The sequence below is a fragment of the Stegastes partitus genome, unplaced genomic scaffold (assembly GCF_000690725.1).
Source record: "Stegastes partitus isolate 25-593 unplaced genomic scaffold, Stegastes_partitus-1.0.2 Scaffold2574, whole genome shotgun sequence".
In the NCBI taxonomy this organism is placed as follows: Eukaryota; Metazoa; Chordata; class Actinopteri; family Pomacentridae; genus Stegastes; species Stegastes partitus.
Genome location: NW_007580305.1, coordinates 29,377 through 34,653, shown reverse-complemented (window position 1 = coordinate 34,653; position 5,277 = coordinate 29,377). Strand labels below are relative to the sequence as shown.

Sequence of the window (5,277 nt, the reverse complement as noted above, 5' to 3'; positions counted from 1 at the left end):
TTGTAGCTCTGTGACCGTGTTGGTCAGGGTGGCGGACTTTTCGCAGACTGGCAGAATTTGAACCTCCAGGGGGTGAAGGGGACCTCCCCCCATCAGGCCAACTGCCCCCACCCCGACTTAGACGCTTTAAGCATCGGGCAGAGGCTGCTTCTGCTAACCCCTCCAGGAAGAAGGTGAAGTCCGATCACAGCAGACTTTCTTCAAGGGGGATCAGCTTTCTGCGGAGTTGGCCCAGATAAGATCCATGTTTATGGCCCACCGCTCTGATACTTCCTTGGAGGGCGCCGATGCTCCTTCAGGGGAGGCTGATGCGCCCTTGGAGGATCCTGTTGTGCCGGTGCTGGTTCTAGAGGACGATGCTCTTTCTCTGGCGGCCTCAGTAACCTACTTTGGTGAATACGCGGAGGATACAGACGACGGGGCCTCCCAGGCCTCAGAGCCAAGCTCCCACTCCTCAGCTCAGAGTTCACTGCCTGAGACAGAGGACAGTTCCATGCGGGACACTATTAGCATGGCCCTGGATCGCCTGGGGCTGGAAATATCACAGCAGGTGGAGTCAGCTCATGCAAGTGCCCTCTTTAGGAGCAGGCCTACCCCCTCTGCCTTTGCGGTTCCTCACTCAGTGGACTACCTGAATGTGCTACACACTCCTTGGAGAGATAGTAAGGCTTGTTCCCGGCTACAAGCTGATGGTCGAGCCCTGGCAGCCATGCATGATGCAGCAAGAGTTGGCCTGGGCCACATGCCTGCTATTGAGCCTGTCATCGCATCCCTCATTGTATCCCCTGATGAGGCTCTGTGTCAGAATGCCAGGTGCCCCTCACCTCAGTGTCGGGTCACAGATGACCTGCTTACAAGGGCTTATGATGCTGGAGCACGGGCCGGTCTTATTGGTAACTCCCTATCCCACATCTTGCTGGCCCTCTCACCTTCTCTGCAGGAAGACGGTGTGGATGTTGCCCCCAGAAGCCTCCGTGATACATCGCTGTATGCATTTGGCCTCGTAACTAGAGAACTTGGGAGGATGATGTCCATCTTGGTCCAGACTCGCCGCCAGGTATGGTTTGCGCAGGCAAATCTGACAGAGGCAAGTAGGCGGACTCTCCGTAGTCTCCCAGTGGAACCAGGGGAGCTATTTGGGTCCGCTGCGCTGTCCAAGCTGGGCAGACCAGGCAGCAGCTCCTGGGTCTGCATAGATGTATGCCTCCCTCCTAGCAGACCTCCCTCCAACAGATCTGGGGGCCCCTCAATTGCCCCCCAAGTCTGCTTACCACCACCAATGCTCTCCAGCGACCGTCGTGGTCCTCAGCGTCCTGTTCAGAGGCTGACCCGTGACTTTCGTGGTTCTGCCCACTTACCCTCCAGGCAACCTCGGGCCCCAGATCCCGTCTGCCCCTCCATTGCCCCTCGGGGCCGGGGGGCCAGGAACTGAGGCCTCTGGGCTGGCTGTCGGTTATTTCTCCTACCAGCAGCTCAGATGCTGGGCTGCTCATACTTTGGACCCCTGGGTGGTTGCCACCTTGACCCACAGGTACAAACTTCAATTCCGACGCTGCCCCCGGGTCAAAATGACCATTATCAGAGACCCAGCAAAAGCTCTAGCGCTGGACCAGGAGTTGTCCGCCCTCCTGGCCAAGGGCGCCATCAAGGCTTTAGATCATCTGTTGCACCCCAGGGCCTTCTACTCAACATACTTCCTCGTTAGAAAAAAAGACCGGCGGATTCCGTCCTGTCTTGGACCTAAGAGGACTGAACACATTCATGAAAATGATGCCTTTCCATATGTTGACCATGGCAGAAGTTCTCCAAACTGTCTCCCAAGTGGAATGGTTCACATCTGTAGACCTGAAGGATGCCTACTTTCATGTCCCCATTGCTCATCGACACAGGCAGTTTCTACGCTTTGCCTATCAAGGCCACTACTGGCAGTTCAGGGTGCTACCGTTTGGGCTCTCCCTCTCCCCAAGGGTGTTCACGAGGTGTGTGGCGGCAGCTCTTGCACCCTTGCAGGCTCGGGGCATGAAGGTTCTGCCGTACCTCGACGACTGGCTGATCTGTGCACCGTCTCAGGCTCAGGTGGCCCAGGATACAGTGTGTCTCCTCTCACATGTGGCTCAATTAGGCCTCAAGGTGAATCTGGAGAAGAGTTGCCTGGAACCTTCTCAGTCCACGATGTTCATCGGCGTGGCCTTGGACACCACAACTATGAGGGCTCGTCCATCCCCACAATGTGTGGACGACATCCTACACCTTCTAACCCTCTTCCGCATGAGCAAGTTGGTGCCCTATGCCACATTCCTTCGTCTCTTGGGCAAACTAACATCTGTCACAGCAGTTGTTCCACTAGGCTTGCTGTTGCTGCGCCCACTACAGAGGTGGCTGCACAGCTTCCACCTGGATGCCAAGCAGCACAGGCACAGGCGGATCAAGGTGTCACAGCAGTGCCTTCTCGCCCTGGCTCCATGGAGGGACAGGGCCTACATGTTAGGAGGCGTCCCTCTGGGCTCGATTCCATCCCGCAGAGAGGCTGTCACCACAGATGCGTGCCCTGGGGATGGGGCACAGTGTAGCAGAGCAGGACGGCCCACGGGCAGTGGTTCATTAAAGACCGCTCCGAACATATCAATGTGCTGGAGCTGCGAGCGGTACATCTAGCTCTCAAGCACTTCCTGCCATACCTGGGAAACATGTGCTCATTCGGTCAGACAACACCTTGACCGGATACCACATCAACCACCAGCGCGGGACCAAGTCTGCACGACTGCTGCAGGTGACCAAGGACCTTCTGACGTGGGCAGCCCCCCGCCTCGTCAGCCTGCGGGCAATGTATCTACTGGGGGAGCAAAACCACCGGGCGAACTTCCTCTCTTGTCACAAGCCTCCACCAGGAGAGTGGCGCCTCCACCCAGAGGTTATGCGCACCATCTGGAGCCTCCTTGGCAGAGCAGAGGTGGACCTCTTTGCATCGGAGGTGTCAACTCACTGCCCCCTTTGGTTTTCCTTGACGGAGACGACCAGCCCTCTCGACCGGATACACTGGCTCACCCCTGGCCGGAGGGTCTCCTATATGCTTTTCCACCACTGCCACTGATTCCTTCAACGCTTCAGAGAGTTCTTCATGAGGATCACAGGATTCTGCTGGTGGACCCCTTCTGGCCAGCGAGGACATGGTTTCCTCTCCTGCACAGACTCTGTTGCGGCGTGCCATGGCGACTCCCCGACAGAGAAGACCTACTGTCAGGAGGTCGGATTTGGCATCCCAATCCTCGACGCCTCCAACTGTGCGTTTGACTGTTGGAGGGCCCGAACCGCTGCTGAGCAGCTGTGTGGACCCTGTTAGGCATACCATCTTGAACGCCAGAGCTTCATCCACTCGGCTGCAGTATGACAACAGGTGGAAATTGTTTTCTGAATGGTGTGAGGGCCAGAGTGAAAATCCAGTACATTGCTCAGTGCCTACAATTTTGGAGTTCCTGCAATTTCTTCTGGATGAAGGTCGGTCTCCTTCTACCCTGAAAGTGTACGTGGCAGCGATATCATCTAGACATGCTACAGTCGATAATAGCACAGTAGGGAGCCACAGTCTGGTGTCCCTCTTCCTCAGGGGAGCTCAGAGGTTGCATCCCCTAAGAGCTCCAAGAGCTCCATCATGGGACCTGCCTCTGGTGCTGGAGGCTCTAGGCAGGCCTCCCTTTGAGCCGTTGGCACAAGCAGAGCTGAAGTGGGTGTCGTACAAGACTGCATTCCTCCTGGCTATTACCTCAGCAAAACGCGTCAGTGAGCTGCATGCCCCTTCTGTCAGCGACTCGTGTCTGAGGTGGAATTCTGATGGTTCAGGCGTCACTCTATGGCCGAATACAGCGTTCCTCCCTAAGGTGTTGTCCCAGTCGCACCTCAACCAGCCTCTACGGCTTGCACAGTTTAACCCCCCACCAGGAGAAGGGGGGGACAAGCCAGAACTGTTGTGCCCTGTGCGGGCCCTGAGAGCTTATATCACGGCCTCGGCATGCATTCGGCGGTCAGAACAGCTCTTCCTCTGTTTTAGTAGTCCTAAGAAAGGCTGTGCTCTCTCCAAACAGCGACTGTCCCACTGGATTGTGGATGTCATTCGCCATGCATATGGGGCAAGTAACCGTTCGTTGCCATCAGGCGTGAAATGCCACTCCACCAGTGTCTCTATGTCGTGGGCTGCCCTGAAAGGAGTGCCCTTAGAAGATATTTGTACTGCAGCTTCATAGGCCTCATCTGGAACATTCTCAAGGTTTTACAGGGTGAATGTTGCATCCACTGGGTGTGGTTCTGTTGCCGGAGTCCTCTGATGCTACTCATTAAGGTTTGTAATCAGGATTCCTCGTGACTTTGCTGGTATAAGTCATTCAGTGTTTAAAGCACCGCCTCTGGCGGTCAGCAGGGATGAAATAGAACGAAAGTTACTAATGTAACTACGGTTCTATGAATCCCAAATGACCGCCAGAGCACTCTGTCACTCAGAATCCCCGTGTTCTCGTGAGAAGATTCTGTAGGAACAGATACTCTGATGACACCGGAAGATATAATCTCCCCCGGGGTCATCCAGGTGTCACAGGTGACATTGTTGGTATTCATACTCGAACTGCACATGCGCGAAGGGGAATATTCAGTGCTTAAAGCACCGCCTCTGGTGGTCATTCGGGATTCATAGAACCGTAGTTACATTCGTAACTTTCTTTTCAAGCAAATTACTAAAATATAAACATAACTGCAAAATAACAAATGTGACATTATTCAGATTTGTGGACAAAGCATCAAAATTATGTGTTGTAAATGATAAATATTTAACAAATATTACATGAAGTTCATAATTATAAATTGTAATCACCTAATTACAAGAATTTTTAAAGTGTCATTATGAATTCACACTTTTTATCAACCGTTTGTCCAATAAATAATTTTATTTACAGACTTTTCCAATGCTCTAATCAGCTCAGTTTTAGTCATCAAGTTTGGTAATTATCGCAGTTGGGGTCCCATTTAAAAAAAAATGATAGTCACAAACGATTGATATAATAAACTCTGTTTTCTTAAGCCACAACATTTTCATCTAATCAACCATGTATAAATGAAATCACTAGATCATTTATCAAGCCATTTTTCTGTCTAAATGCATATGCATCACTCCATTTTTATTTCACATGCAAATCCTCTGTTGTGATTTTTTTTCTTTCCCCTTTGCCCTTTTAACAAATGGCATGATAATCAGCACGCCATCAGGCTGAACTTTGCCCTAACTTTAGACTA

The 5,277-nt window shown here is 52.6% G+C and overlaps 1 pseudogene; it reads left to right on the top strand.

The window, feature by feature from the left end:
* The first annotated feature begins 244 nt into the window (after window positions 1–244).
* LOC103375383 (uncharacterized) lies at window positions 245–3,697 on the top strand (annotated as a pseudogene).
* Window positions 3,698–5,277: the final 1,580 nt, after the last annotated feature.